We start from the raw sequence: 15,180 nt of genomic DNA on the forward strand, positions 1-15,180 counted from the left end.
GTTCAAGTCTGGGCTCTTGTTGGGCCACTCAAGGGCATTTACAGAGTTGTCCCGTAGCCACTCCTTTGTTATCTTGGCTGTGTGCTTAGGGTCGTCGTCCTGTTAGAAGATGAACCTTCACCCACTGAGGTTCAGAGCGCTCTGGAGCAGGTTTTCATCAAGGATGTCTCTGTACATTGCTGCATTCCTCTTTCCCTCAATCTTGACTAGTCTCCCAGTTCCTGCCACTAAAAAAACATCCCCACAGCATGGTGCTGCCATCACCATGCTTCACTGTAGGGATGGTATTGGAAAGGTGATGAGCAGTGCCTGGTTTACTCCAGACATGACGCTTGCCATTCAGGCCAAAGAGTTCAGTCTTTGTTTCATCAGACCAGAGAATTTTGTTTCTCCTGGTCTGAGAGTCCTTCAGGTGCCTTTTGGCAAACTCCAGGCGGGCTGTCATATAACTTTTACTGAGGAGTGGTTTCTGTCTGGCCACTCTACCATACAGCCCTGTTGTCACATGAAAAGATATAATAAAATATTTACAAAAATGTGAGGGGTGTACTCACTTTTGTGAGATACTGCATATATATATATATATATATATATATATATATATATATATATATATATATATTTAAGCCATGTGTGTAGCTCTGACTTTAGATGTGTGTTTGATCTGTAGAAGGGCGTATGCTTGTGAGCCCAAAACGTAATGAACTTACACTTCATGTAATGTTTTTTGAACTTCGGGTCAATAAAGAAAATTTTAAGTGCAGCGATCCTCTGGAATTTTTCATATATATATATATATATATATATATATATATATATATATATATATATATATATATATATATATAAAAAGTCCAAGAGGTTGCTGCACTTAAAAACTTCTTTGCTTTATTTCGCAATTTCTTCAGGAGAGATTTACAAAGCAAGTATAATCCTTTCAAGCAATATCAAAGGCAACAAATGCCTACACAGATTCAGACATGAGTAGATTCAATATGAACTAATTAGCCATATTGATTACATATGTGAAGTACTTCACTAAACCTGTATTTAAATGAATGATTGGAATGAAACCTTCAGATGTGCTTCAATGGATCTCAGGAAGGGCGTAAGCTTACTAGCCCGAAACGTAATCCATCCATCCATCCATATCTGAATCTACTCATGTCTGAAACTGTGTAGGCATTTGTTGCCTTTGATATTGCTTGAAAGGATTATACTTGCTTTGTAAATCTCTCCTGAAGATATTGTGAAATAAAGCAAAGAAGTTTTTAAGTGCAGCAACCTCTTGGACTTTTTTTCTATATACAAGGTCAGTGGGAAGACCTGATTGCTGGCACTAAACTGTAAGCAGAGTGCGGTTCTCCTCTACAAGTGAATATATATATATATGTATATATATATATATATATATATATATATATATATATATATATATATATATATATATATATATATATATGGCTTTTTTCTCAGAGAATAGGTGCAGGAACTGCCCCCTTAGCGCTCCTTTTAGAGAATACAGAACCAAGTATCATTTTGTTCTACTAAATTGTATGGAATTTGATAGACCCCACCCAAGCAGCAACAGACCCCACCACAGCAACAACAGATCCCCCAACACACAACGACAGATCTCCCCCCCAGCAACAATGGACCCCCCCGCAACAAAATACCACTCCAGCAACAATAAATCCCCACAAAAAATGTGACAATAGATCCCCCAGCAGTATATAGCATATATATATATATATATATATATATATATATATATATATATATATATATATATATATATAAAGAAAAAATCTCTGTTGCTTTATTTCATATAGTCTTGAAGAAAGATTACAAAGCAGGCATAATCATTCCAGACAAAAGTAGCGACAGTTGTCAATTATTCAGATATGAATGGATTACGTTTCGGGCTAGTATGCTTACGCCCTTCCTAAGATGTGCTTTGACGGATCTTAGGACTTCTTGGATTTTTTCTTTATATATAAGGTCGGTGGGAAGACCTGCTTGCTAGCACTAAACCTAAGGCTGGGTGCGGTTCTCCTCTGTTATTCAATACATATATATATATACCGTATATATATATATATATATATTTATATATATATACATATACATATACATACATATACATATATATAATATATATATATATATATATATATATATTGTAGGAAAACATTATTCAGAAAGAGAAGTAATTGGGTTAGCTGTTACCAAGTTAGCCATTATGGTGCAAACACAGAGCATTGTCAGTTTTGTAGCAAGCCATGGTAGTACCTTTGTGCAGGACTGTTCCCACTTCCAGATGTTCTAGTTAGGAATACTATCCCCGTTTGCCCGACAACAGAGGCAGCACAGAGGGTCCTTGTTGGGCTGTCACCAGCAGAGACTGAATGAATGTGTGTGTTCCAGTCCCAGTTCAGGCTGCAGCAAGTCTGGCACGAGAACAGTGCATTGTGCTGACAACTTTGAACGGAAAGAAATTATTTCTCTATTGTGTTGTCTACCTCATCAACTCCAATCATTGTGCACAGTGATTGATTGTGTTCTTTTCTATTATATTTTTAAGTTAGTTGGGATTTGTCAAATAGAAACTATGAAGGGTCAAACCAATTTCCTTAGATTTAAACGTTTTGTAATTCGTATTACTTTTCATATCTTAAAGGCTATCTTCAGTCAAAATGGTGGTGCGATGCCCGCCATCCTTTGCAACATAAAATACAATTTTGTCCTTCCTTCTCCTGCCATTTTGATCAGCCACCTGAACAAAGGAAAGGTCAGGCATTTTTGCACTATATGGCCAAAGTTTATATATACCTAATCATTACACTTACCGTATATACTCGAGTATAGGCCGACCCGAACATAAGCCGAGGCACCTAATTTTACCACAAAATACTGGGAAAATGTATTGACTCGAGTATAAGCCTAGGGTGGGAAATGCAGCAGCTACTGGTAAATTTCAAAAATAAAAATAGATACCAATAAAATTACATTAATTGAGGTATCAGTAGGTTAAATGTTTTTGTGATGACATGACTGTTTGCATAGAGCAGCCTGTGTTAGGGCTCATAATATACATTCTACCTGTGCCCATGAAATACAGCCTGCCAGTGCCCATCATGTCCACAATTAATATTCGTCTCCCCTTCTTTGGGGCTATAACATCCTCCACTTTTCTGAGAAGGCTTTCCACTAGATTTTGCAGTGTGTCTATTGGAGTTGAGTCGGTATTGATGTTGGAAGAGAAGACCAGGCCTGCAATCGGCATTCCATGGGTTCAAGTAGGTATTGAGGTCAGCGCTTTGTGCAGGTTCCTCGAGTTCCTCCACACCAAACTGGTCATACCAACCTTCCTTTCTGGTCCTGCTTTACTGAAGCTGGACATTACCTAACCTTTTGCTAATGAAGTCGATGCTTCCTCTGTAAGAGTTGAAATAGAGTCCACTAGTGGAGCTAGGAGCCCGTGTGCCTTTTTTCTCAAAGATATTTTCCCCAATCTACATGGATCATAAAAACCCGCGATACCTTCAGTCTGCAGGTCACTTGAATCCCAGGCAGGCCTGTTGGTCCTTATGCCCGGTACATGCGATTGAGAAAATGATATGGAAATAACCGTTTTTGGATAGCTTGTTCGATAATCTAATCGTTAGTACGTGGCTAGTCGCATTCGACCACGGCTGGTCGTACGTAATTTACAGAAGGAACAAGATTGAAAATTGTTTTAGTTTGTGAACAGAACAAACGATTATCGTATCAATAGTATAGTAATCAAACGAAAATGTTCAAGGGAATGGTAGTGTGCATGATCGGAAACAAACAAACAAACCGGAAAGAAAACTGCAAAATGTAAACAATGATCGTGGGAAAGGAAAAATCTACAAACCATACCCCCCATAATGACAACGTGAAAGAAGCTTGTTTGAAATCTTTGCAAATTGATCTCAGGTGCATCCTGTTTCCACTGATCATCCTTGAGATGTTTCTACAACTCGATTAGTAAATTCAGTTGATTGGACATGATTTGGAAAGGCACACACTTGTCCATATAAGGTCTCACAGTTAACAGTTCATGTCAGAGCAGAAACCAAGCCAAGAAGTCCACAGAATTGTCTGTAGACCTCCAAGACAGGATTGTATGGAGGCACAGATCTGGGGAAGGGTACAGAAAAACATCTGCAGCATTTAAGGTCCCATTGAACACAGTGGCCTCCATCATCCATAAATGGAAGAAGTTTGGAACCCCCAGGTCTCTTCCTATAGTGGGCCTCCCAGCCAAACTGAGCGATCAGGGGAGAAGGGCCTTAGTCAAGGAGGTGACAAAAAACCCGATGGTCACTCTGACAGAGCTCCAGCATTTCTCTGTGGAGATAGGAGAACCTTCCAAAAGAACAACCATCTCTGCAGCACTCCACCAATCAGGGCTGTATGGTTGAGTGGCCAGACAGAAACCACTCATCAGTAAAAGTCATATGACTGCCTGCCTGGAGTTTGCCAAAAGGCACCTGAAGGACTCAAAATTCTCTGGACTGAACTCTTTGGCCTGAATGACAAGCATCATGTCTGGAGTAAACCAGGCACTGCTCATCACCTTTCAAATACCATTCCTATAATGAAGCATGGTGATGGCAGCACCATGCTGTGGGAATGTTTTTTAGTGGCAAAAACTGGGAGACTAGTCAAGATTGAGGAAAAGAGGAATGCAGCAATGTACAGAGACATCCTTGATGAAAACCTGCTCCAGAGCGCTGTGGACCTCACCAGACTGGGGCTCTTGGTTCATCTTCTTACAGGACAATGACCCTAAGCACACAGCCAAGATAACAAAGGAGTGGCTATGGGACAACTCTGTGAATTCCCTTGAATGGCCCAACAAGAGCCCAGACTTGAACCCGATTGAACATCTCTGGAGAGATCTGAAAATAGCTGTGCACTGATGCTCCCCATCCATCCTGATGGAGCTTGAGAGGTCCTGCAAAGAAGAATGGGAGAAACTGCCCAAAAACAGGTGTGCCAAGCTTGTAGCGTCATACTCAAAAAGACTTGAGGCTGTAATTGGTGCCAAAGGTGCTTCACCAAAGTATTGAACAAAGGCTGTGATACTTATGTACATGGAAATTTTTTCATATTTTATTTTTAATAAATTTGCAAAGATTTCAAACAAACTTCTTTCACATTGTCATTATGGGGTATTGTTTGTAGAATTTTTAGTAAAATAATGAATTTAATCCATTTTGGAATAAGGTTGTAACATAACAAAATGTGGAAAAAGTGAAGCGCTGTGAATACTTTCCGGATGCACTGTATGTTGTTACTTAATATCCCTCATGTTTTTACTTTACCTCTTCATATTGGGCACCCTAGGCTCCTTTTTTTAACTTTCTATTGGAAATCTCAATTTGACTTTAGGGTCTTTGTGCGCCTAGACGCGTCCCTAATGGAGCGCATTTGGCGCAATACAAATCCTATATCAAATCAAATGTATCCCTTGTGAAATTGTAATAAAATAATTGAAAAAATATGAGTTTTACTGTTGCACTGGATATTTTTATGCGATTATAAAATGTCATTAAATTACATTGCGTAATATCATCAGGCCATGGTTCAATTTCCAAAGCCATTAACATCCTCTCTTTAGAACATTATGTGAGCATAGATTTTAAAAAGCCAAATAGAAAACCATTAACTACTTGTCTACTAGGCAATTTTACCCCATATCGATTTTAAGCTTTCAGCGCTTTCACACTTTGAAAGACAATTGCATGGTACACTGTACGGAAATGAAACGGTCATCAATTTTTTCACAGACAGAGACCTTTCTTTTGGTGGTATTTAATTACCCCAATTTATCTTTTATTTTTGTCCAAAAAATGTAAATAATATCCAATTTTTCTTTAGGATTTTTTTTTTTAATTTGTTATACAATCTTGCAGAAAGGTAATTTTATACTTTATACTTCCTAACTGATGTGTGACAACGAGGCTGCACTGGTGAATCGGGACTGATGTACAGCACTGATAGATGGGCACTAATAGGTGACACTGATGATGAGGTCTTTGACACACTTGTAATAATCACATACTAGTATCTCACAAAACTGAGTACACCCCTCACATTTTTGTAAATATTTGACTATATCTTTTCATGTGACAACACTGAAGAAATGACACTTGTCTACAATGTAAAGTAGTGAGTGTACAGCTTGTATAACAGTGTAAATTTGCTGTCCCCTCAAAATAACTCAACACACAGCCATTAATGTCTAAACCGCTGGCAACAAAAGTTGGTAAACCCCTAAGTGAAAATGACCAAACTGGGCCCAACTAGCCATTTTCCCTCCCCGGTGTCATGTGACTCGTTAGTGTTACAAGGTCTCAGGTGTGAATTGGGAGCAGGTGTGTTAAATTTGATGTTATCGCTCTCACTCTCTCATACTGGTCACTGGAAGTTCAACATGGCACCTCATGGCAAAGAACTCTCTGAGGATCTGAAAAAAAGAATTGTTGCTCTACATAAAGATGGCCTAGGCTATAAGAAGATTGCCAAGACCCTGAAACTGAGCTGCAGCATGGTGGCCAAGACCATACAGCGGTTTAACAGGACTCGCCATGGTCAACCAAAGAAGTTCAGTGCATGTGCTTAATGTCATATCCAGAGGTTGTCTTTGGAAAAAAGACGTATGAGTGCTGCCGGCACTGCTGCAAAGGTTGAAGGGGTGGGGGGGTCAGCCTGTCAGTGCTCAGACCATACACCGCACACTGCATCAAATTGGTCTGCATGGCTGTCGTCCCAAAAGAAAGCCTCTTCTAAAAGATGATGCACAAGAAAGCCCGCAAACAGTTTGCTGAAAACAAGCAGACTAAAGACATGGATTACTGGAACCATGTCCTGTGGTCTGATGAGACCAAGATAAACTTATTTGGTTGAGATGGTGTGAAGCGTGTGTGGCGGCAACCAGGTGAGGAGTACAAAGACCTACAGTCAAGCATGGTGGTGGGAGTGTCATGGTCTGGGGCTACATAAGTGCTGCCGGCACTGGGGAGCTACAGTTCATTGAGGGAACCATAAATGCCAACATGTACTGTGACATACTGAAGCAGAGCATGATCCTCTCCCTTCAGAGACTGGGCCGCAGGGCAGTATTCCAACATGATAATGACCCCAAAGATAGCTTTATTATCCATGCTCCCAGGCTCCATAGCCTCCCAAAAAACACAATTTATTGCGCTTTTTCTTGTCAGCCGCCAGACAGCTAATCCCCCTATTTTGGAAAACACCTACCCCCCCTCCCCCCTCTGTCTTTGTGGGTCTCCATAGTCAATGACATCATGCGTATGAAAGAGATGCTAGCCTTAGACTATGACACCTATAAAAAATTTAAGGTCCCATGGCTCATTTGGATTGCCTTTTCTACCTCGAACTTTCTGAAAAATATGCTGGCACCCCCTGGCCAATGTGGAAACGCTTCCTGATTCCACCACACAGGTTTACTTCACCAAGGTTTGCTCAATTGCCCTCTGATTCTCTCTCCTCTTGCTCTACGTCTGAACATTCCCCCCTTTCCGCATTCTTTTTTCTTTCCCTTTTCTTTCTCCTTTTTTCTTTTTTCCATTTTCACGCCTCCTCACCCCACATTCGAATGTTCTATTCCCCAACCCCAATATGCTCTACTTCGAGCCGTAAGGGTTTTAGCCTCCTGATATTAAAGTTACCTACATAATGGTACTTCACTTAAGCTTGTGTTTCGACATGCATTGGATGCTTGAATTACATTGTACACTTTTCTGTAATGAACATTTGGTCATTGTCTATGTTCTTCTACTTTGTTAAACATAATAAAAACATATTTGACTCTAAAGAGGGCAATACACGGTATTAAGAACTGGGGTATGTAAACCTTTGATCAAGTTCATTTGGGTAGTTTCTGTTGTCATTATGATTTACTAAGAGTAAACACAGTTGATTGATAATAAATGGCTTCAGCCAAACACTAACCATGAGTGAAAGAAAAGTGTTTGTGTTATCATTCATATTCTCTGAAAAATGGCCAAGAAATCATAAATTCTGCCAGGGTATGTAAACTTACGAGCACAACTGTATCTATAGTACATGGAACATAGGGCACTTCTGGAGATCAATCCTTAAATGTGGAGAAGTACTGTCATCCAAGGAGATATAGGGGGTGCTATAATGACACCAGGGTAGCTCTTCTAAAGCGTAAAAGCAACTCCAACTGGCAGGATAAGAAGAGGAGAAGGTGCCTCGAAGTGCAGTATTAAAAATGTTTAATGACAACCAGAGAAGCAGCCAAGAGGTCCATGGTAACTCTGGAGGTGCTGCAGAGCTCCACAGCTCAGGTGGGCGAATCTATCTACCAGTCAAACTATTAGTCATGCACTCCACAAATCTGCCCTTTATGGAAGAGTGGCAAGAAGAAAGACACTGTTGAAAGAAAGCCATAAGAAGTCCTGTTTGCAGTTTGTGAGAAGCCACGTGGGGGACACAGCAAACATGTGGAAGAAGGTGCTCTGGTCAGATGAGACCAAAATTCAACTTTTTGGCCTAAAAGCAAAACACTATGTGTAGCGGAAAACTAACACTCCACATCACCCTGAACACACCATCTCCACCGTGAAACATGGTGGTGGCAGCATCATGTTGTGGGGATGCTTTTCTTCAGCAGGGACAGGGAAGCTGGTCAGAGTTGATGGGAAGATGGATGGAGCCAAATACAGGGCAATCTTAGAAGAAAACCTTTTAGAGAGTCTCCAAAAGACTTGAGACTGGGGCGAAGGTTCAGTTTCCAGAAGGACAACAACCCTAAACATACAGCCAGAGCTACAATGGAATGGTTTAGATCAAAGCATATTCATGTGTTAGAATGGCCCAGTCAAAGTCCAGACCTAAATCCAATTGAGAATCTGTGGCAAGACTAAAAAAATGCTGTTCGTAGACACTCTCCATCCAGTCTGACAGAGCTTGAGCTTATTTGCTCAAGCTCAAGGTGGATCTACAAAGTATTGACTCAGGGGGGCCCCATACAAATGTACACCACACTTTTCAGATCTTTATTTGTAAACAATTTTGAAAATGTATAATCTTCCTTCCACAATTATGAGCCACTTTGTGTTGGTCTATCACATAAAATCCCAATAAAATACATTTACGTTTTTGGTTGTAACACGACAAAAAGTGGAAAATTTCAAGGGGTGTGAATACCTTTTCAAGGTACTGTATATAGAAAAAAAATAGGTTTCTCTATAAAAAACACATATTTTCCCCCTTCTGTAATCATGGAGCCACTTGTGTTAGTTCCTTTTATTTTGAGGGGACAGCAAACTTACACTGTTATACAAGCTGTACACTCACTACTTTACATTGTAGCAAAGTTTCATTTCTTCAGTGTTGTCACATGAAAAGATAGAAGAAAATATTTACAGAAATGTGACTTGTCTACTTCCTTTGCAAGATACTGTGTATATATATATATATATATATATATATATATATATATATATATATATATATATATTTATATATATACACATACATATACACTAAAGTATAGTATACTGTAGTATAGTATGTATAGTATGGTAGTATAGTATACTATACTAGTATGTAAAATAATACTATATATAAAAAGAGATGAGAGCCTTGCAAGTTTCGGGTATGATTCTTCCCAGGGCTCCCGATTGCCAGATAGCAACACTTCGCTATCGACCTCTGTTCCGGACTGATAGCCTCCCACATCGTAGTGGTTTGTTTTTGGATGACTGGTGTCACAAGCTGCAGTAATGCTTGGAAGCATTCTCCATTCATGCAGAGATAGTTCTTGAAATCTTCGGGGTTATTCTCCTGTAACTCACGCAGAGGTGACATGTGTGAGTAGTTATCTTGATTCCGCAGCCATTGCTTTGATCACGTGCTCCGTTTCTTCTACTTCTTTTTCATGACATTTTGGGTGGCCAAAACTCCTAGCATGGCCACTGGAAGTCTGTGTTAAAGCCTACCTGGTCTGTGTCCAGACAAAATCTCCCACTCAAACTCCTGCAGGACCTCTTCTACCACTGCCTGTTCCAAATAAGCCTGGTGCCATATAGTGTTGGAATTTTTTTTACAGATCTGCCACTGTCCAAGGCTATACCGTGATTTGGGTAGTGGTAGATTCTCCAAGATTGATTTCCTCTTCCATCTCTACCTTCAGCACCTGTTTTGGTACGAATCTTTATTCATATAAAACTCCATGGGATGTTAACTTTTATAGTGCACAACCTTGAGGCCAATTCAGCTTGCGACTCTGGAGAGGTCCCTGTAAACCCCTGGAGATATCCATATAGTTTTCTTCAGCTTACCATCTGCAATCAGATGTGCAGACTGAAAGAACAAATCTGTCTCTTAAACAATTCCTCTAAGCTTTTGTGCGCGCCCACCAGGACAACTGGGTTGGTCTACTTCTGTAGGAAGGGTTTACGTATAATAATCACCATAATACCAATGCCCAGGGATCTCCAATTTTCATAGTCCATGGTAAACATTCATCTGTCCTTGTGTTTTGGAAGTTCCTGCTCTGGATACTTTACAAACGAATAGGAATCAAATCTGATCCCAAGTCCAAAGTCAGCTTCAGTTATCTCCTGCTAGATGCAAAACATTCACTGACCAATGTTGGAAAAAAGTTTTTCAATCCAGGAACAAGGTTTGGCTTGCAACAAGAGAGTTTCAGCTAAGAAATTCTCCCAACGTTACATCCGACCCTATGTTATCACCACAAAAGTCATACCAGTTACAAACTCCTTTCACATGTCTCTCCTCAAATCGTTAGTTTTGAACAACTTTTTTTTCTTTAGCCCATCATCTTTGGCTGTTCCCCTCAGATAAAACATCTCAACAATATGAGGTCCACCAAATCTTGGGCTCCAAACCTTCCTGTGGGTAGCTGGGCCCCCTGTGTTCCCCAGTGTTTTATTTAGCATTCAGTGTGCTTCTTTGCATTGCCTCTGTGTCCTTGTGCTTACTGTCTGTGTTCCCCAGTGATCCTTCCTGCATTTCCTTTGTGTTCCTTGTGCTTTCAGCCTTGTGTACCCTGTGCCTGTGTCCCTCATGTTCCCTTATTTGTTTCCTACCTAAGTTTTCCTGTGCATTCCTTCCAGTGTCCTGTCTCTCTTCTCCCTCTGTACTTTATTTAGTTCCTGTTTGTCTGCCCCAGTCTGTTCCCCTGGGTCTGTCTTTCCCTCGTTGTCTGCATATGGATTCCCTCCATGTGTTTTTTTTCTCCCCGTGTCTCAGTGTGTCCTCATTTCCTTCTGCAGGAGAATCTCACCAGCTCTCAGTTGTGGCCTGTTTGGGTAAATCTGAGGATCACATACTGGACAACACCTTCAGCGCAACTGTTTGGCTAAGTCTGAGGATCACAACCTGGACACCACCTTCAGCGCAACTTCTCCACCTCTTGGAGCTCTGGTGAAGACCAGGTGGTGTCTTAGACCCTGTGCCTTGGGCTCTCACTATTGCTAAGTAAGTGGCCAGCCAAGTCCTCTGTGTGTCCATGCTGTGGCTTTTGCCATCATCTACCCAGCTATTCCAAATCCTGGTCAGCCTCTTGACCCTTAGCGGGAGTGGGGGCCTAAGTCATGACATCATGCAATGTCACTGGAAAAATAGCCATACAAATTTTTCTATAAATACTCCCCCAACTTTTTGAAATGGAACTTTATTCTCTCAGTCAACATTACCTGTTTTATTCCTTATGCTGCTAGCCTTGGTGAATAGATAGGAAGTCATAATATATTTATTTCTTCAGTTGTTTCCTGGTTTCTGGTCTAGCCTAAAATGGTGTCATACATCCCAGGAGTCTTCATGGGCATTTTTTCATTCATCTGGAGAAGGGGAGGAGGGGCTTTCTCAGCTATGCAAGCCCTTCTGCCTGCATGCCTGAGCTATGGGCAAATGTATTCCAGGAAGTAAATGTTACATGAATCATCTGCCTTTTTTGAAGATGGCTGCAGATTGAAATGCTAGGGGGTTGTTTTTCAAAGTGATTTTTCAACAAAATTAGGCATGGAGATATGGATGGATGGGTGAGTTTTCTTTGAATATTAACTGCTTCCCGCCTGCCTTATAGTGAAAAGACGGATGGGCAGGTGCATTCTCATTCTGGGAGGACATCATATGACGTCCTCTCATTCTTGCTGCGTGCGGCGATCAGGGGTGCGTTGTGTCCCTCGGACAAAGGGCACCACCGATCATGGTAAAGAGCCTATGATGTAGGCTTTTTACCATATGATCAGCTGCGTCCAATCACAGCTGATCACAGAGTAAACAGGAAATTATGGTTATCGGCATTCCTCTCCTAATGCTGACAGCGTGTGAAGAGAGGAGAGCCGGTAAGTGGCATTCTTCAGGGCTGCCTTATCAGTGCCACCTATCAGTGCTGCCCATCAGTGCCCATCAATGCTGCCCATCAGTGCCCATTTGTGTCACCTATCAGTGCCCATCAATGCTGCCCATCAGTGCCCATTTGTGTCACCTATCAGTGCCCATCAATGATGCCCATCAGTTGCACCCAGTGCCACCAATCAGTGCAGCCTATCAGTTCCACCTATCAGTGCCACCTATCTGTGCTGCCTATCAGTGCCCATTAGTGCTGCATATCAGTGCTGCCTATCATTTCCTATTAGTGCTGCATATTAGTGCCTCCTCATCAGTGCCCATCAGTGATGCTTGTCAGTGCCTATCAGTGCTGCCTTTCAGTGATGCCTGTCAGTGCCCATCAGTGCCTCCTTATCAGTGCTCCTATCAGTACTGCCAATCAGTGCCCATCAGTGATGCTTGTCAGTGCCCATCAGTTCCACCTATCAGTGCCCATCAGTGCCCATTGGTGCCACCTATCAGTGCCATCTATCTGTGCTGCCTATCAGTGCTGCCTATCAGTGCTGCCAATCAGTGCTGCCTGCCAGTGTCCATCAGTGCCACCTATCAGTGCCACCCATCAGTGCCCATCAGTGCCACCTATCAGTGCCCATCAATGCCGCCATCAGTGCCCATCAGTTGCACCCAGTGCCGCCCTTCAGTGCCCATCAGTGCTATCTATCCATGCTGCCTATCAGTGCCGCGAATCAGTGCCCATGAGTGCTTCATATAAGTGTCGCCTATCAGTGCCTATCAGTGCCGCATATTAGTGCCTCCTCATCAGTGCCCATCAGTGCTGCCTTTCAGTGATTCCTGTCAGTGCCTCCTCATTAGTGCTGCCTATCAGTGCCACCTATCAGTGCTGTCCATCAGTGCCACCTCTCACTGCCCATCAATGCCACTTATCAGTGCCCCCCAATGCTACCCATCAGTGCTGCCTATCAGTGCCACAAATCTGTGCTGCCTATCATTGCCCACCAGTGCCGCCTATCAGTGCCCATCTTTTATTCTTATTACCACGAATGTAAACATCCCTTGTAATAGACATAAGGATGATAGGTCCTCTTTACGGAGAGATGTGGGGTCAAAAAGACCCCACATCTCTCCTTTACTTTTAAAAGCAAAACTATTTTTTTGATCTTTTGCTTTAAAAAAAATTGTTTACTTCCACCCTGGCCGGGAAATTACATCATTACGTCGCTCTGGTCCTCCAAGGCCATAGAGGCGATCAAAGATGATCTAGTTTTTTTATCGCCTCTGTGACCAGCTGGCCGCACCTTTGGATCATTTCTTGGGCGCCGGTAAAAACACTAAGCCCAAGAAACACCGGCGAGCGTCGGGGGGGAGGGGGGGCTCATGGGACTGCTTTGATTAGAAAGCATGCAGTCTGATGGGAGGGAATGAATGTGAACCCCTCCCTCCTTAACCATACATGGGGAGGGTACACCCTTCCAAAGCACCTTCTTCACTTGCTGATTAGGACCAGGGCCTCTTCCCCTCAAACCCTGGCTTGGTGGTTGTGAAGGTCTTTGATTTGGGGGCAATTCTGGAAGCCCCCTTTAACAATAAGGATTCCTCCCCTACATAAATGAGGAAGGCACCCCTTCTCATTCTAGAATGGGGGATTGGGGAGGGGAATTTGTGCTGGAAGGGGGGGGGGTTGGAGTGGGGGGAAGAGTTAAAATTTGAGGGGTAGAGGATTTGTGTTAGAAAAAGGGATTTTTTTTTGGGGGGGGGGGGGGTTGTGCTTGGAGCATATGTGGAATGAATTTTTTGCTGACACATAATGTTCATACATCTTGGGGGGGCCCAATTCGGCATGCTCGCCCTGCGGTCTAGGTGACCTTGTCCTGGCACTGACCCTGCTCATTCCTGGAGTACTATGAGCACCTGGAGAGGTGCTGTTCCCCAGAAGCATTGAAAAGCCTGCAAGATCATAAATCCTGCATGTTTCTACCTACTGTGGCATAATAACCTGAATGATTTGGCAAAACCAACAGCTGTAACGAAGAGGTCAGGACAAACAATTTTCAGAGTCAAGCGAGAATGCAAACAAGACTCTTCAGAAGTAAGGCATTTGACAGCTGAATTAGGCAATCAATTCAAGCCACCCGTTTACCTTTGAGCCAGCCAAATCTTCAATGCAAATGTCTTTAAATCATAGATTGCCAGCACATGACGAAGCTGCATGGCATGGATGGAAGACACAGATTTCACCAATGAGACAAATTGCCTAATTATCTTTCCCAATTATCTTTAAATATATCTGTGTCATCCATATGATAATTGGAGAATATGTCCTCTTGACAAAATCTGGAATAATGAGCTGGTAATTATGCCCTGTTTACTGCCAAGGTTTTAAAGCTTACATTTTAGTAAAATTATTTAAAAAAATCAGCACAAGGGAAGTTACTTAAATCTCATGGGAAATTTCCTTTGTGCCAGTGCTGCCTGTCATAGTGGAAATCTGAAGTCCTCTTCCTCATTCCCCTACCCCACAGCAGTGGCGGCTGGTGCTTAAAATTTTTTGGGGGGCGCAAACAAACTGAAAAATACTGAACCCCCCCCCCCCCCGTCAAATGCAGCCATCTGTGCCCATCAAATGCAGCCACTTGTGCCCATCAAATGCAGCCACCTGTGCCCATCATATGCAGCCACTTGCCCATCAAACGCAGCCATTGTGCCCATCAAATGCTGCCACTTGTGCCCATCAAATGCATCCATTGTGCCCATTATATGCAGCCACTTGTGCCC

At 42.2% G+C, this 15,180-nt stretch overlaps 1 protein-coding gene across 4 annotated transcripts in view; it reads right to left on the reverse strand.

Moving 5' to 3' along the window:
* The window catches only part of LOC141133630 (beta-1,3-galactosyltransferase 5-like), a 131,588-nt gene that overhangs the window by 31,804 nt on the left and 84,604 nt on the right, over positions 1-15,180 (reverse strand). The gene's annotated exons all lie outside the window — the stretch shown is intronic.

The sequence above is a fragment of the Aquarana catesbeiana genome, linkage group LG03, assembly GCF_042186555.1.
Source record: "Aquarana catesbeiana isolate 2022-GZ linkage group LG03, ASM4218655v1, whole genome shotgun sequence".
In the NCBI taxonomy this organism is placed as follows: Eukaryota; Metazoa; Chordata; class Amphibia; order Anura; family Ranidae; genus Aquarana; species Aquarana catesbeiana.